Raw genomic sequence first — 19,731 nt, 5'->3', positions numbered from 1 at the left:
TCTTTGTTTTTTACCAATGTATTCAATAAAACAACCTCATCCTCAGTTAAATTAGAATACCCACTTTTATAGAACCTATTCATGTGTTCCCTGACATCCATTTCGCATGCCTTTTCAAATAAGGCTACTGTCTGATTAATAACTGGATTAAATAGGCAGGGTTTTTCAACACTTTGTCCTGTTTGTCTACTATACCATCAGGAAACCACATTTTAAGATTCATTTTGTGAGTAAAAGTCTTCAGGTCAATTAACATTTCTGTAATATTACCTTTCCGACAGGGAACAAATGTAAAACCTTTTGACAATAAATTTGCATGTTCAACAACAAAAACATACTTCGTATAATTATATACTTTAAAATCATCATAGGTGTTACTAATCACTTCCGGGTCACTCAATACATTACTATCAGATACAATTTCCATTTGATTCACTAATAATTCCACTAACAGACTTATTTCATTATTTCCAACTCCATTAAAAACTTCACTATATTTACTATCGGGTGTTGATATCCCACCCATATGATAATCACCATATGTTACCACCATTATGCTTATTAGTATCTGTACTATATTTTAAACAGCTATTCCACATATGTAAGTTGCCATCATCATATACACTTAAATTTAACAAATTATCTGTCGGACTATTGTTAACATCATTAGTCAATTGATTGGTACTGATATGATGAAAGTATTCACTTTCATCCGAAGACTCAACATTGACTACTTTTTCAGAAAAATTACCTACTGAATCCACATACGATGAAAATGCAGACAAACTTTTTGTTGTAACCAAAACATTGCTTTCTTGTGTGGAAAACCTCATATGTTCAACAGGTGACAATCTTTTATCAAAGCCGACTGAATGGGAATCCACTTGGACTCCTATACTGAAATTCATATCAACATTACTTTCAACTGTAAAATTAGAAGCAATGTCAAATGTAACCGCTTCAGTTAATAATGCCGAATCTGCGGTATCCGCCCTTATTTGATGTTCAAACTCACAAACTGTACATATTCCATATCTGCTTCAGCACTCAAAGAAACCCCCATTCTGCCTTCATATACCGGTGTACTCACGCTTGAAAAGCTACACGAACACATATCCTTTGTAACCGGCTGAGAACCCATATGCAAGTTTTTGTTAGAGTCAATTTCATTCACGTCACATATGTCTGAAAAAAACGTATTAAAAGAACTTACACTTTCAGTTACTGACAATACGTTTATCTCTTCCATCTTGGCTTGCCGCTGTAAACTTGTTTCCCATACCACGTTTTGGGATGGGCTCCCTGTTGCTGGTAAAAACTTTGTTCGCTTACTTGCTCCTTGTTTCTTAACCGTTCTGACCTCCACTACATGTCAAGTAGAGTACAGTCCTCCTTTGCCACCTTCAAGGTAAACCTGCATAATTGGATGGGCAACATCAACTTCTCCAGTCTGTCTTATTCTGTCCTTCTTAAGGTTGGGGTAAACTTTGAATGTGGTTTACTAGCTAGACTTGTAAAGGATTGAAGAATGATTGCCTGGTATTTAGTTATAAACATATTAATCTATGGAGCAGACGATGCTGACCTCAGAAGGGTGCAGCTAATACTGTTTTGCCCAAGCTGGGAGGCCGGAGGTGGTATGGTCTTCTGCAATGCCTGCACATTCTGTTGAAATGGGTGCACAGCATGCAGCACAAAGGATTGTACACAACAGCTGCTCAGCATTAGCAATTAACCAACCATGGTAGCAACAGTAGTTCATTAAGTCATCTGGAGAAGTATGCATGTACACTGATGAGACAGTGTTTTTGGCATGGTATGTAAGCTGCCACAGGGAAGAATTAGAATAACGATAAGCAAAACCCTAAGCCTCTTGAAAATGATGGCTCTCTTGTACATGACTCTTGCCCCAACCCTGGACAATAAGATGTAGGACTGTGGTCTTAAGAAGGTATTCTCCTTCAGAAGGAATAGAGTACTTCAACAGACTGCTCTAGAATGTTATGTAGGTTAAAGATGTACAAACAGATTAACGGAATGGCCAGAATGACTTAACAGTTGAGAGATCAAGGAGAACAAGTTTATTAAAAACAAGGTGCTGCTGTTAAGGGGGATTTTCAGCCTATTATTTTATTACTAGCTTTAGGTTATGATAATGGAACTCTCCTATTTAAGGAATTACTTTTTGCCTTTTGCCCTTTTGGCTTCTTGTCTATTAATCCCCTAGTGTCCCTTATGTCTATGAAATGTAGAGTGGTGAAGAGTCAAAAGACTGGAGCTAGATAGAGGTCCTTCTCAACACACCCTGAGCTGGGAGGCTAGACTTAGGGGTTTCCTAGCACTACTCAATGATGAAATATCTCAGGAAATATCACAGGAACAGGGTTTCTCTTTGCCACATGACCAGAAGCAAAGCTAGTGTGGGGCAAAGGGGGCATCCACTCCTGGGAGCAAGATGTCAGGGATTGCAATTTGGAGATGTAAAATCTGGATGTACTGCACTACTGACATTCCGAAATGAATGCTGATAGTGGATTAGCAGTCAGGGATGAAGTGCTTCAGTGTGCTCCTTGTGTAGTATTTAAACTGTAGCAAGGCACTTATATTTGTATCAAGTGACTTACTACAGTTTAAAGTAAAGAGCCTATTTTTTTCCTCAAGAACTCAAGAAACATAGTTGGGGACCCAGCTTGCTTGTGCGCTCCTCAGGTGAAGCATGCAGGAGCACCTAGCCAGACTAGGTAGCAGACTTTGTTTACACTTCAACTCATAAAGTTGAGGGGAACTAGAACAGAGATCAGCACTGGGTATGAAATGAGGCAGCTGAGGCTCTGCAAATGACATCGCCTCTGGTGTTAGACTCTTACCCCTTCCCAATAAGCAGAAACTTTCAACCTAGAACACTATCTAGGACTGTGTAATGTAATGCCAGGTCAATCAGGAACAAGCTGGGTATTATATCCAACTTGCTGCATACAGGCAAACTAGTAATATTATTATGGAGATGAGGTCAGGTAAATGCGCAGGGCCATGCCTTGAGTTTTGCATTCCACTAGACCTTCAGGTAGATTAAAGTCCATGACAGGGGAAAATGACAAGGAACTGGTTCTTTGTTATTTATCAGGCCTGGAGCTGACAAAGTTTGTGGCTGGAGAGTGATCAACATCTTAACTTCAGCTCTCCCAGTATGAAAACAGAAACTGAAGAAAAGGAGTGTAAATTAAACAGTTTATTTATTTATTTATTTATTTTGGGTAAATGTAGCTAGTGGGTTGTAAGTATATTTCCTGGATGCCAGCTAAGAAAAAGGCACTGCCTGGGAAAGATTTTGTAGCTGTTCTGCAAAAATCAGCTCAAGAGATGGGTTCCAGTAATTTAGAGGAAACAATAAACCAGATGTGTCAGAAGTGACTAAAATAAATGAAACAATGAAGGAATATATCAACACAAAAAAATAAAAAGGCTGGAAAAACAGAAGAAGCTTTAACAACCTGATAAACTGCAAAAAGCACTGGTTGAAATGAAGGAAAAAACTGGCTGAGTATGAGGCTTCTTAAGAAAAGCTGTTTCATAAATAGTAGAGTTAGTAGACAGACCATGCAGAGAAAACCTGAGATTTTCTGCTGTACCAGAGAAACTGGAAGGGATAGACTAAATTAATTTTATAAGAGAAGAAATAAGTAAGTGGACTGATGTTCCACAGCAAGATTTGTTATTTGAAAGGGCACATCATGTGTATGCTCCAAATCTGGCCACAATAAAGCAGCCAATACCTATATTAGTAAAGATGCAATCATACCAGCAGAAATGGTTGATCCTGACAAAACTGTGGCAGAAAGTATTACAAATTGGAGAGAACAGAGTGTTTGTAGAAAATTATCATTTATTGTACACCAGGCAGAAGAGAAGCAAACGTATGTCTGCAATCAGAAAATGACAAGAGGCAGGTGTGACATTCAAGCTGCTGTATCCAGCTACATTCAGAATATTTTTTTTCCAGGAGGATCAGAAACACTTTTTGATACAGAACAGGTTAAGGAGGAAATATAAAAGTTTATCTAACAAAAAGTGAGCCAGCAAGCAGAAGGGGATTCTGCTTCTTATTCTTCTGAAAATAAAGCTCATAGAGTGACTTTGCTTCTGAAACCTTTTCAATATTCCAAAGAAAATTGCTAGAGAGACAGAAAAATGTATAACTAAAAGAATCAGGAGTACCTTGGACTTGAACCAGAATCTGATGTTGGGAGATAGAGATGAACAAGAACAAGACCAGCAGCACTGAAATTAGTAAATAAATGGGGGACTCTAAAACATTAGTCATATCCATGAAATATGGCTTTGCAAGAAAAAGTGGCTGAAAAAGACTGGACTTTTGTTGAGTTGGTTAAACTTGTGGATGGACTGTAATGCATATACCCCACTTTATGTTATTAATGTTAAGAAGAACACTAAAGGGGGAAAGTAACTGTAAGTAAAACAATATTTGTTCTTATTCATATTTGATTAAAGCATTTTCATAATATAATTTGCATGTTATATATAATAAAGCAGTTTTGTGCACTGTGTAGTCAGGGATATTTTAAATGTGATGGGATTATTTTTGGTAACTGTTGCAAGTGTTAAAGATATTAAAGTAAACAAGTCTTTTTTTATTTGCAGGAAATGTAGGCTTAGAGAAGACAGGCTTGACAAAAGCAAGTTTAATGTTAATATGTTGTGATCTCAGGCTGCTGGGGTGGAGAGGGGTGTAAAAGTGCACTGATTATATTATATGTAGAATTAAGATATTTTCTCATATATTTACAGCGTCTAGATGAATGTCCCTGGCTTAAGCTATAAGCAATTTTCTGTAAGCAAGTAGGCTTTAAAAATAACACAAAATGATTAAAACCATGAAAATGCTAAGTTTCTTATATCTACAAAGATATTAGCTAGTTTTTTTTTTCCATCAGCAAATGTTATGTGGGAGTCAAGAAGCCTGCAGCTGAAGGCAGTTTTACATTCTTTTCTGAATGAAATGTACACAGATTCATTGCTGAAAACTTTTCCATGGAGAGAGTTATCTGCATGTGCAAGCAATTATTCTTTTTTTTAAATACCTTTATTAAATTATCACTTGTGACATAGGCAAACTTACATTTATATAAAAGTGAACAACCCATATTAACAAATTGCCTTCCAAGATGGCTGCACATTGAGTAACAGAATAATTCTAGCTCTCCAGTGTTAAAACAGAAACATAGCAGAGAAAGCCAGTGTACCATTTCTGTGTAAATTTCAGTAACTGGCTAGCAATTGCACTGCCTGGATAACCAGAAAAAAGAAATACAGAGGACCTGAAGGAAAATCAGCTACAAAAGGTGATGAAAAAAACCCTGTCTGGGAAAAGTACTGCAGTTGTTCAGCAAAAATCAGTGCAAGCTCCAAGCATGACTTCCTGTAACCTAAAGGAAAGTATAAGGCAACTGCACACAGACCTGACTAAAATAAATGAAACACTGATGAAGTATATCAACTCAAACAATAAAAGGCTGTAAAAAAATGGAAAACCATTTAAAAAGATATTCAGACAATATGAGAAAACTGCAAAACTCAGAGGCCAAAATGAAGAAAAGGCTGACTGTATATGAGACTGCACAAGAAGAGATGTTTCAAAGAATAATAATAATAATAGAACTGGAGGACAGTGCACATAGGAAAACCCCAAGATTTTCTGCTGTACCTGAGAAGATGGAAGGAACAGACTGTATTAATTTTATGAAAGCACAAATAAGCAACTGGAATGGTATTCCACAAGAGAAATTGCTATTTGAAAGGGCACATTGTGTAAATGCTCCAAATCTGGCTATGAGAAAACAACCTAGACCTTTAACAGTAAAGATGCAAACTTACCAGCAGAAGAAGTTGATTCTGAAAAAAACTGTGGCATACTGGAAAGTACTAAAAGCGGGTGACAGCAGAGTGTTTGTGGAGAATGACTACTCATTGTACACCAGGCAGAAGAGAAGTAAATTTATTCCATTATTCAGGGAATATTGAGAAGCAGATGTGAGATTCAAACTGCTGTACCCAGCTATTTTCAAAATGTTTTTCCCTAGTAGAACAAAATAATTTTTGATGAAGTACATGCTAAGAAAGAAATATAAAAGTTTATCCAACAAAAAAATGAGCTGTGAAACAGGATGAGATTCTGCTTCTTGTTCTTCTGGTAATAAAGAACACAGAGAGACTGCACCAGTGAAACCTTTTCCAGTGTTTCAATGGAAAATGATTGAGAGAGGGATAAAAGCACAAGAGTTGAATAGAAGAATCAAGAATACACTGGATATAAAGCATATGCCCTACTTCAAGTCATGAATCTTTGGAGAATAAAATCAGTAGCTTGCTAATGGACAAATGTGGGATTACAAAGCAACAATTATATTTGTGAAACATGACAGAACAAGAAAATCCAGAAATATTGGATGCTTTTTGGACTTTGTTAAATTTGTAGTGGTCTCTAAAGCATACACCCTACTTCATGTCATTAATGTTCAGAAAAATACTCAGGAGACACAAAAAGGAGAGAGAACGTTAACTGTAAGTAAAACAAATGTTTACTTAATAGTACTACTTTGACAGGGCATTCTTTTCTTTGCATGTTATAAAGTATTTTTTCAGTTATTTTAAGTGCAATGATACTAATGTAAATAGGTGCTTTTCTTTTTTTCTTTCTCCCTTCTTTTCTCTTTCTCCTTGTTCACTTTTAAAAAATGTAGGCACTGCAATGTAAAAAAATCTGATTAAATCTGATTAAAAGAGCATGACAACAGCAACATTAGTGTTCTTTTCTTTTTCTCACTCTTGCATAGGGGAATGGCTAGGTTAAGGCCATTAGCTTAATCTAGTAACAGGTTTTAAGAGAAATCAAGTAAATGAAAAAGAATATTGAATATTATAAGGATTTTTTTCTAGTAGACAAAGATATGCTTGGCAGTTTTATGTCTGGTTTTCATGTCCCTACCAGACAACCTGATAAAGGAAAATAGATTGGAGAAAATGTTTTCTGAAAGCATTCAAGTGTTTTCTCAGCTGAGACAGCTATAAAGATATGAAAGACCCAGACAGCACTTAATAGAATCACAGGCTGTACCATGTGTCTTAGCATGGACAATCTTTCTAATAGGTTATCTAAAATGTGTGTGTGTGGCTGTTAGTTTGGAACAGTTGTTCCTTTTAGGAGGGTACAACTTCAGTATTTAAAGTTTTGTGTGTTATTATTAAGTTAATAGGTTTTAGGGGGCATTGGGGTGTGTTTGTATTTTTGTTTGAAGGTTTTTCTGCCAAACAGTAAATGCATATAACACAAAAGCTGAAACTAGACATTTAACAAAAAAGCTGTTGTGCATAAAAGTTGGGAATGATACTTTTTCAACAATATGACACTTTCTATAATTTCTTTAAATGTTAATGGTCTCACAGATAAATACAAAAAAGAAAGAGTAGTGAACTATATTAAAAAATGTAGAGTGCAAACAGTTATGCTACAGAAGACACACGTAGAAAGAACTGGATGTGTGAATTTGATAAAGAAAGGTTTTCAGGATGGTTATTTAGCAGAATACCTGTGGCAAAGGAAGGGAGGAGTACTTGTATTAATTGCAAGAAGAGTTCCAATAGTGATAGAAGAGGGTAAAAAAGACAATAATGGTAGCTTTGTAGTACTATCGGGCCACTGGCAATGGAGGAGGATTACACTGGCATGTATTTATATTCCACCCCAAACTGTTATAATGGAGCTTAAGAAAATTCTGGAAGAAATAATCGGCTTTCAACAAGCAATATTACTTATAGGTGGGGACTGGAATTTGATTTGCATCAGTGAAGATGTGAGTGGGGGGGGGGCAGAAGGGAAAATATAACAAAGGAGGCTAGATTTTTAAAGAAAATTATGAAAATATTTTGCATGGAAGATGTGAATTCTCTACTAGTAGTTCAGAGTGAATTTACATATTATTTTCCAAGATATAAAAACTGGGCTAGGCTAGACATAATCTACATTTCACAGGAACGTATGCATTTAATTCAAGGTCTTGATACACACCCAATAACTATTTCAGATCATGCGACGATAATAACTAAAATAAAAACACAGGGTAATAAAATGAAAATGAGACACTAGCTCTTTCCGACTTATCTGTTGAAAAGAGAGGAATTTATTCAGAGTGGAAATTATTCACGAGCTATTAAAGAAGATAGAAATTTCTTATGAAAATATAGCTAGGGAGTGGGATAAAATTAAAGTGGAGTTTAAAAATAGGGTGGAAATAAAAGAAACGGAGATATTGTTAAGAAGTAACACAAATTATTTAGAGGGAGTGACAAATGTTAAAGTATTGCAAAATTGGGGGAGTCTCACAGAACAAGAAGAGGAGCAACTGCAGAATGCTAAACAGAAAATAAGGGATTACCTTGATAACATGTGTGAGTTTAGAAAGATTGCTGTTAAGCAACTGTTTTTTGATAATAACTATAGAGCACAAAATCTCTCAGCACAATGACTCAGGCAACAGATAGTAGAAAGGGATGTCACCAAGCTTAGGGACCCTATAACAAGGAAGATAACAAGGGATCCTGTAGAAGTATTTCAGAAATTCTATGAAAGTCTGCATAAAGCAAAGAAATATGGAAATCAAGAAAAGATACAAATGGAAATGTTTATAGAAGAATTAAATATGTCAAGGTTATAGGTAGAGGAGGCTCAATTACTAACAGTTAGGCTAGGAGGAGATGAGATAAAAATGGTGATGTATAACCAATCTACAGGAAAGTCCCCAAGAATAGATGGTATTGCTGTGGAGGTTTTGGAGATGAGAGGGAAAAAAGGTGATAAAGATCTGTAAAGTTTTGTTTAACAGTATTTTAAGACGAGAAGTACCAGCATCCTGGAAGAAAGTGGTGGTAGCTGTAATACCTAAAGTGGGTAAAGATCCATCATATCCAGCTTCATACAGGCCCATTTCAATACTAAACCATGATTATAAATTTTTTTTATGCCTATAGTGGCTAAAAGAATGGCAAGGTTGATGCCAAAATTGATAGATATGGATCAGTGTGGTTTTGTGGAGAGGAGACAAATATTTGACAACATTAACAGAACAATGATGATCCAGAGAGAAGCAGAATGTAAGAAAATACTACTGTTGCTGGTGGGTCTTGATGCAGAGAAAGCATTTGAGAGAGTAAGTTGGGACTTTATTCCCTTTATAAACACCTATACAAATGTATAGACTGGGCTGTACCTGAACGGATAAAAACAAGGTCTTCACAAAAAACAAGCTATCCTGATGGACATCAAACATAAATAAGTTATACAATAACAGGAAGAAACTAATGTCTAAGAACAAGAGGGAACTGACTCAGCAGAGGAAGGACACCCCCCCCCCACAACTTGATCAAGCACATTAGATATCCTGTAAAGTCCTCTGAAGCTAATTATGAAATTAAACTAGCATTTCTAGCTAAGGATAATCACAAGGCATTCTTTAGCTATGTCAGAAATCTAAAAGGGAAGACATAGCTTTGTGCCAAACTAATAGTGGATGGCACCACCCATACTGACCTTGAAGATATCACCAACCTGCTAGGAGACAGATTTGGCACAAACGTCACCCCCTGTCCCCACCAAACATGACCCAAAGCATACCTGTCACCAGTTTACTACCTAGTATCTTCAAAGAGCAGGTCATAACTGTATTCTCCATGGCCAAAAACATAGCCTCTGTGGGACTGGATAACATCCCAGGATGCCTACTAAATGGTGTAAAACAGGATTTAGTGAAACCACTTGGCACAGTTTAAGTACTGGCTTTGTCCCATTAGAGTGGAAACAGCAACAGTAACTCCCTTGCACAAAGGGGACCCATCAACCGACCCTGGGAACTATAGACCCATAAGCCTCACCAGCTTTATCTGCAAGGCCATTGAGAAAATGATCATGAATCTTATCAACAAAGACATAGGTGACCTTCAGACTCTTGACCAGACCCAATTTGGCTTTGTTAAGGGTAGAGCATACTTATTAAACCTGATGGACTTCTTCAAGAATGTCACCAAAGTCCTGGATGAAAGCAAAACAGTACATGCAACCTATGCTGACATAGCCAAGGCTTTTAACACAATCCCCCCACTCAGGCATCATTGAGGAAATCCCCCTGGGAATTAACCCATATGTCACTAGATGGGTAGCCAACTGGATCACCAACAGAATGCATACAGTCAAAAGTGGGGATTCCACCTCTACCAGCAGAGCAGTTACCAGTGGTGTACCACAAAAATCTGTGCTGGGCTGCCTACTGTTCATAGTTTCATAGGTTCATAGGTAGGTACTAGGCTATCGGCCCAAAGGCCTACATAAGCCTAGCCAGCAAGGTTCCATGGCTTATGCCACCCAAGAAAGTTATTTTCCTGTGCCACTGTCGAACAGAGACACAGAAGTGATCCCTGGGGTGTAGTTCCTATTTCCCATCCACTCATCAAGATTTTTCTTGAAGAGTGCTAATGAAAAACTTTGCTTGACATAGATGGGTAGCTTGTTCCAGAGTATAGGAAGTCTCTGGGACAGGAATCTATCCCTCCAGCGTGTCCTGTTTATTGTGGTGACAAGGTTTAGGTCCCTAGAGCGTGTAGCTCAGAGGGATTGGGATTTCTTTAGGTGTAGCATGTCCAACAGCTCTGGGTTTGACATAGCTTTATATGTTAGGCAGAGATCACCTTGGAGTAGGTGATATGCTACAGAGTATAGCTGGAATTTTTTGAGGCGGTCAGTGTAGGGCATTTGTTTAAGGCCAGTGATCCTGTTTGTGAGGTACTTCTGTGGCCTTTCCAGCTACTGCAGATGACTTGTGAGGTACATTCCAAAAGGGGCGTTGTACTCTATAATGGGTCTAATGAGTGACGAGTAGAGGGGAACAATGACCTCTTTTTTCCTGGATGAGAACCCTTTTATGATTAGGTGTGCCACGTAGAAGGACTTCCTGACTACTGTGGCGATGTGACTATCAAAGGAGAGACTGCTGTCCACCTGGGTCCCAAGGTCTCTTATCACGCATTCGGTGTTAAGTAGATTGCTGCCTATGTGGTAGTTCATGGGTGCAGAGTTTTTACCAAAGGGGATGACACTGCACTTTTTGGCACTGAGCTTGAGGCCATGGCTCTGACGCCAGGCATCTGTCTCAGTGAGGCTCTTCTATAGGATGTCCACATCATTTGGGGACTTGACTATGGCTCCTAGTTTGCAGTCATCTGTGAACTTCGTTAGCCAGAGGCCTTCTGTGTTAGCCTGTACTTCAGAGAAGTAGATACCAAATAGGAGAGGTCCCAGGATGGAACCCTGTGGTACTCCACTTGTCACTGCTTTAAGGTCAGATTTGGAGTCTGAAACTTTTACAGTGTGGGTTCTGTCAGTGAGCCAGTTGGCAACTCATCTTGTGATGTAGGGATTTATACCAGTTTAGTGAGTTTAGCTATAATTCCAGAATGGGGGATGGTGTCGAAAACCTTGGCGAGGTCAAGATAGGCTGTGTCAACCACCTTACCCTCATCCACGGCTTTGGTGACTGCCTCAAAGAAATCGATCAGGTTCAGGAGGCATGATCTTTATTTCACAAATCTGAACTGAGTGGAATCCAGAGTTTGGAGGTTACCAATGTCTTTGTTTATGAGTTCCATGATGATACGTTCCAAGACCTTGCAGACCAGGCTCGTCAGGCTAATAGGTCGATAGTTCCTGGGATCAGTAGTGGCAACCCCTTTGTGGAGTGGGATGACTGTTGCTATGCACCATTCAGTGGGCACAAAGCCTGATGCGAGGCTATTATTGAACATTGTGCTTAAGTGGGGAGTCAGTTCATTCTGAAGTTCATGTAAAACACAGCCTGGAATGTTGTCCAGTCCCATGGATGCTGTGTTTTTAGCTTTAGAGAGTGCAGCTTTTACCTGCGTAGTTATGATTACAGGGACTCTGCATTCTTCCTGTTTAGATATGGGCCCTTTAGGGGGTGAGAGGGGGGTAAAGTTAGCACTGAACCTATCTGCCAGGATGTTGGCAATATCAGTTGGTTCTATAATTCTCGTGCCTTTGTGCTATAACTCAGAGCAGATCTGGGTGTTGCCATCTAGATTATTGACATAACTATAGAATGCTTTGTGGTTGTCCATGGATTTAGTGGCAATTTTGTTTTTGTAGCTAGCTTTGGAGGATCTTATAAGGGATCTCAGCTTCTTACTGAGGCTGACCAGGGAGCTCCTCCACTCATGGGATTTTACTCTCTTTTGCAACAGTTTCTTCCTTCTGTTGTGCAGCTTGTTTATGGCAGGGGACCACCAGATTGTTTTCCATTTTTGGAGGATAGTGTCTTGGTTCTGTTTGGGATAGCATGATCCATGCACTTGTGTACGTGCTTATAGAGTGCATTTGTGTAGGATTCAGCAGTTGTAACTGTATTGTCCATCTGCATGGGTGTCATGAAGTTCACCACTTCTGTCTCAAGAAGCATGAAGTTGGCTTTGGATAAATTTTTTACTGAAATTTATTTTTCAGAAGTCCAGGTGAAAATAGAGGGCCTGTGCCTTACCAGGTCTGCAGATGATTGTAAACTGGGTGCAGTCACTGAGTCCCGCAACGATGCTGACATCCTACAAAAAGGGCTTACACAGACAAATGACTGGTGCCAAAGCCATGGACTTAAACTAAACACAAAAATGCCTTATCATCCCTTTCAGCAAAGGGGAAGTCCTAAAAATTACAATATTAACAATACGCCCTTAGCTCAAACTCTGTGGTAAGAGACTTGGGAACACAGGTTGATAGCAACCTTAACTTCAATCACCATGTGTCCAGAGTGGTAAGGAAAGCATTCCATGTTACACATCTTATAAGTAAGAGCATTGCAGCCAGAGCTAAGGATGATATAACTTCCTTGTACTCATCCCTCATCAGACCACTAATAGAGTACAACGCTGCCTTCTGTATGTACCTCACCAGACACCTGCAGCAGCTGGAGAGACCTCAGAGGTTCCTCACCAAGAAAATTCAGGGCCTTCAACATATGACCTACATGGACAGACCACTGTACTCTGTATCTTATAGGTTACTAAGAAGTAACTTGTGACTGGCCTATAGAGCAGTCTCAGACCCTGCCCTAATGGAAATGCTGCACATCCACAAGTCAAGTGGGGCAAGAGTCACTTGCTCTAGAGATCTTAACCTACCCTGCAACATTAACAGGACATGGTGGAGAGACAGATATATCTCTCAGAGATTGCTGCTCCTCTAGGACAAACTCCTAATTCACATAAAACAGAGCTCCTCAATAACCCTATTTAAGCATAACTTAGACAACTGGATGGGAAACCGTAAATTTACCCCGGGGTGTCACCTATGTCCCTTTTGGATAAGAGTAGTCAGCACTGATCATAGACTCATGCTGCAAATAAAGACCATACACCTTGGTCAATAAGGAAAAAAGGGTATAATATGGGTAGGATTATAAAGACCCTAAGGCCAATAGCTTAGTTATCAGCCTATGAACCTATGAGCAGAGCAATGGAAGCATTTGTATTCCCTGATAAAATTATAAGGTTGATTAAGAGGATATATGAGGAATCGGTGGTGAAAATAAAAGTGGGTGGAGTCCTCTATGATAATCTCTGCTTGAGCAGAGAAACCAGGCAAGAGTATCCTCTCTCCCCTTTGTTATTTGCATTTTATTTAGAACCATTGGCAAAGAAAATAAGGGACTCAGAAATTCAAGGATATAATTGGTATGATAATATAATTGGTATAAAAGGATATAAATGGTAAACTTTAAGAAAAGTTGGCTCTGTTTGAAGATAATATTATTTTATACCTGACAAAACAAGAAAGGGACATAACAGTATTGTGGAACATTTTGAGACAGTTTCAAACCTTTTTGGGATACAAAATTAATGAAGCTAAAATAAAGGCAATAGGGGTAAATTATGTACCCACACATGAACTGGTTCATCAATATCCATATTTATGGGGACATGATAAAATGAAGTTGTGACACTCCTGCACTGGCCAGTAATCAAGGAACCTCAATCCTCACCTCTAGCACCAGTGAGGGGTGTACACAATAAGAGGATGACAAGTACACAAACAGTAAAGTACAATTTCCCTTAAGAGCACACAGAGGTCGCAGTCAGTCTGGGGCTGGTTTCTCCCTCTCTCTCCAGTTCCCCAATAAGACTCCCCACTGGCACAGCTATAGGGTTAGGATCTTAGCTAAGGGGTCAAGCCAAGACCTCCAGAACCCTCTATGTCCAGCCAGTGCTTTGTGTCCCTACCCAAGTAGCTGACACACACACACACACACACACACACACACACACACACACACACACACACACACACACACACACACACACTTTGAGATCTGATTTATATACAAACACACAGACACTCCTGTGGAAGGATGACACAGGTTTACTAGCTATGCCCCCTCCTGCCCAGACTATAAGGTAGTTATCATTGCCACCAACCCCTACTTATCAGCCACTATAAAGGCCCTTACAAAGGGTGAGCAATCCTACTGTGTAATGTTATTATTATCCAAATGGTAAGTGTGACCAAGACTAAGGCTATTTAGGAGTGGCCTGTACCATGTCACCAAATGCATAAATACATATACAAGTACTCTAAGAGCTTAAATATCTCTAAACAAACCAGCCGCAAAGATATGTTTAAATATATTTAATAATAAATAATAAAAGAACAAGACAATACTCAATCAACACAGTAACTGCAGAGTTAAGAATCACAGGAAATATTTTAAAACAACATTGCAGGGCAGTCTCAAATAAATACAGAAAGCATCTAAACTAACCTTTACTATATTTCTGTCTATCTCTAAAAGAAATACTACACCTAAATCTTATTTACAGAGCAACACACAGGCAGAAGTGCTGAATGGATGTTTCTAGGTCCAAGACAAGATACAAAATGTGCAGACTTTCTGTGAGAGAGTTCTTAAATTAATAATCAACATTACTGCTGGGTTAGCTCAGATGACATCACTCATTGTCACCTGACTTCATTTCCCAGGCTAAACAGATACTTAAAATTTAACACCTCTGTGTCAACAATACATATCTCTCAGAAGTGCTCAGCTGCTAGGAAGTCATAGAACAATAAAAACACTTTTACATTTGAAACCTAGTAATTATTTCTGTTTCAAGACAATAGGAAAACCTCTAGCTCTAGATATTGTGTCTGCTTGCTACACTGCAACTGAGATAACACAATCATAAAACAATTTCCACTTATTTTCTTGAAGTTTTGCAAGTTAACTCTGTATGTTCCAGCTTCTGCTATTAAAACATACATTTGCACAGGTATATAGTTTATATACATTTCTGTTCTTTTCCAGTAGGGTACACTGTGGACACATTCTTGAAGCTTGGTACATAACATACAGTTCAATACACACTTCTGCAAAAGTATTTTAATATACACATAACATATAGTTCTCTTACATTTGTAAGACAAGCATATGAATATTATTAATATTCACAAATGACATATGATTATTTACAAAATTCCAGATAGCTGGGCTGACAGTGTCAAAGAAGTATTTAAGAGTATGGATTAAAAATGATTCTGTGTGGCAGCTAAATATATGTGGGAAGAGACTAAACAAAAGATGTTACTAAAACTGAGAAAATGGAAGCACTGTTATGTGATATTGATATTAAGATACAAGCAGTTAAAATGTTTTTAGTCCCTTTAGTCTTATTTACAGGCCATGTATATTTTTATAAACCAGAGGAGAAGTTGTGGATAGCAATTAATAAAGATCTGAAAGATTTTATCTAGGAGGGAAAGATGGCAAGAGTCAAGTGGGATAAGCTTATTCTTCCAATAGAGCAAGGCAGACTGGAATTACCATATTTGAAGGTGTATTTCAGAGCAACACAGTTAAGGCTCCTATACATAGAACAAGCAAAAAAAAAAAATAATTTAAAGTGGAAAGAGATGACGATGATGAAATGGGGGGGGGGGGTCAAGAAACATGGAGAAACTGGTATTTTGGATGCAGACCTTTAAGGAGAATAACAATAATCATACAGAATATTATATTCATAAAGTAGTAGAAAGTATGCTAAGAACTAAGCCAACACGGGAATTGAGAAAGGAGATTCTGCCGATAAGGATGACTGCAATTAGGGATACAGAAAATAGGCAAAGAGGGAGTGAATTTATTGGAAAAACTGGCAAAAGGAACCAAGGTATTGGGAGCAAATAACTAAAGAGGGAAAGGCAACAGAATGGGAAGACTCCAAGAACTTATTTGGACTGCAGGCTAAAGATTGTCTTCCATATCAAGGACTGATATCTGAGTATAGGCAAAGAGAAAGAAGTGTGGGGGGGTCCTAAATGATAAACCATTACTGATAGAGTTTTTAGTAGAATCTAGAACAGAAGTTGCCATTAGTAAAGGAGGAATAATTAGTAGAGCATATAAAATATTGCATGATAACTATAAGAATCAATCAGAGGAGGTTAGGAAAGACTGGAAAGAGAGATTAAATAAGCAATTCACAAAGAATTAATGGGGGGATATATGTATGTCTCCCAAATATGCAACAAAATCTTGAAGATTTCAGATCTTTGCCTGGAAGTGCTTATACAGGTATTTTTATACCCCAAGCGGACTTCAGAGAATTTTTCTTCAGGTACAGCAAATGTTGGAGGTATGATGGGAAAGAAAGAGGTAACTGGGAACATATTTTTGGGAATGCAATGAGTTGGTAGACTTTAAAGATTCCATGTAGACTGCTTTTCCTGAGATGATGGATGAGCAAGTTGGAGTGACTAGGGAAATGATTTTTTTGAGCTATGATACAAACTCGGAATTGCCTAGACATGGTAAGGCCTTGCTAGTCTAATTATGATGGGTGCCAAAAAAGCAATTACTAGAAAATGGAAATCAAAGTCTAAATCAACTTTACGACAAGTAGTGAAGATAGTAACAGAGATAAAACACCTGGAAATGAGATCTTTAGAAAAGGGTAGGAGCAAATTACATAGGGAAAAATGGGAACTGTGGGATCAATACATGCAGAGGAGGAACTAAGTTGAAAAGAAGGCAGGATTTGAATAAGCTATGTAATGGTTGACTGACAATGACTGGATATGTTAAAAGTGATGCGTAATGTTTGCAACTACAGTTGTTGCATGGTTTGGAATGTTTGTTTGCAATTGAGATTGTGTTGCTATGGTTTATTGCCATTTATATAAATGTAGCATGGCATATGTCATACATGATAATTTAATAACGATGTTTCTTGTTTAAAAAAAATCATTTCCTTAGGTACACTCATTTGCTTGTCCAGTACTCCTGACAGAGTATTCTGTAGGGAATTCTTAAAGTCTGCCATCTTATTACTTCTGCAAATACTTCTAGGCAAAAATCCTAAATCTTCTAGATTTTGTTACATATTTGGCAGCCATACATATGTTGTCCCATTATATCTGCAGATTGCTGTTAAGCAACTGCTTTTTTGACAATAACTCCAGAGCACAAAAACTCTTGGCACAATGACTTAGGCAATGGAAACTAGAACACGTTGTTACCAATCTGAGAGTGCCTATATCAAGAAAAATAATGAAAGATCTTGTAAGTGTTAGAGGGATTTCAGACATTTTACGATAACCTGTGTAAAGCAAAAATGGAAATATTTATGGAAGACTTAAATATGTCAAAGCCAGAGGTAGATAAATGTAGGTCTGACTATGTCACAAGTGATAATTCAATAAAAGTGATTAAAAATGATGAAGTACATCAGGCTCAACAACTAACAGTTAAGACAAGAGGAGGTGAAATAAAAAAGGTGATGTATAACCAATCGCAGGGAAATCTCCAGGAGTAGATGGTATTCCAGTGGAAGTTTGTAAGCTACGAAGGAAGAAAGTGATAATTATCTGGAAGGTTTTGTTTAACAAAAGGAGGGGAGGTACCAAAATCCTGGAAAAAAGCTGTGGTGACTGTAGTACCTAACAATGGTAAGGACCATCTGATCCAGTTTCATATAGGTCCATTTTAATTTTAAATCATGATTATAAAGTGTTGATATGGTAACCATTTGAAATGTTGGGACCACCTAGGACAGGTCCTGAAATGCAAAGACTGAATGGCTAAAAGTTTGGACTTGTATGTCTCAAGTGTAAGATGCTATTTTTCAGAATATGCCCTTTTCTCCAAGATATGGCAATACTGGAGTTGGTATATTTAAGTAAGGGAGGTGTGTGTGTGGGGGGGCTTGCTTTGAATGTTTTAAGGAGAAGACTTATTTTTAAGATTTGCTCTTCTCCAGGTTTTAGGTCTTTTTTCTGCCATTTTGGCACTTGGCATTTCAAGAGCCAACATTTCAGTAGGGAGATATTTATGTCTATAATGGCTAAAAGAATGCAAAGGTGATGCCAAAATTGATAGATATAGACTGATGTGGTTTTGCAGAGGGGAGACAAACATTTGACAATATTAATAGAACAATAATGATCCAGAGGGAAGCAGAATGTAAGAAAATACTGCTCTTATCAGTAGCTGCTGATGCAGAGAAAGTATTCAAGAGAGTATGCTGGAATTTGATGAGTAGGGCAATGGAAGCATTTGCATTCCCTGATGCAATAATAAGGTTAATTAGGAGGATATATGAGAGATCATAGGCAAAACTCAAAGGGGGAAGGTTCCTCTCTAATACGTTATGTCTGAACAGAATAACCAAATATAAAGCAAATAACAAAGGGTGTTCTCTTTCTCCTTTGTTATTTGCTTTATATTTAGAGCCACTGGCAAAGAAAATAAGGGGCTCAGAGATGCAAGGATATAACTGATATGGTAAGCAAGGGAACAAGACTTTATTTGCAAATGATATTATTTTGTACCATATAAATCCAGAAAAGGACATCTCAGTGTTGTGGAACATTTTGAAACATTTTCAAATTCTTTTCAGATATAAAATTAATATAGATAGTAAAATGCAAGCAGTGAAAATGTGTTTAGTCCCTTTAATTTTATAGACAGGTCAGGCATATTTTTATCAACCAGAGGAGAAGTTGGGGACAGTAATTAATAAAGAGTTGAAGGAATTTATCAGGGAAAGGAAGATGTTAAGGGTTAATTGGGATAAGGTGATCATTCCAATAGAACTAGTTGTTTTAGGATTACCTAAAAGTTAAAGCTCATACACATAACACAAGCAGAAGGCTATATTCGAAATGGAAAGGGATGATGATGAAGTGGGGGGGTTAGGAAATAAAGAGAGTGTGGGATTTTAGTTGCAGATCCTTAAGGACAATAATAACAGCCAAGTAGAATATGTTGACATCCAGGAACAAAATCCAAGTTATAAACTAATCTGCTATTCCTGTCCTAACTTACAGTTTTGGAGTGATTGACTGGCCCCACAACATGTTGGATAGATTAGATAGGAAACAAGAAGGATTGTTCATGCTCACGAAATGATTTATAAAAATCTGTGCATACCACGATTATATAGTGCCCGTTCTGAAGGAGGGATGGGCCTCCTTGAAATCGATTACATGTATAGATCTTCAATCGTGGGACTCCACACATGTCTGCTGACCTCACAAGACCCAAACATAGGAAAAGTTTTGAAACATGAGGAGAATAAATCTAAGATGACTTCTCTGCTTAATCTAGCAGA

The sequence above is a fragment of the Protopterus annectens genome, chromosome 1.part0, assembly GCF_019279795.1.
Source record: "Protopterus annectens isolate FY-2018-M chromosome 1.part0, PAN1.0, whole genome shotgun sequence".
Classification (NCBI taxonomy): Eukaryota; Metazoa; Chordata; order Ceratodontiformes; family Protopteridae; genus Protopterus; species Protopterus annectens.
Note: the sequence above shows the minus strand (reverse complement) of the source record.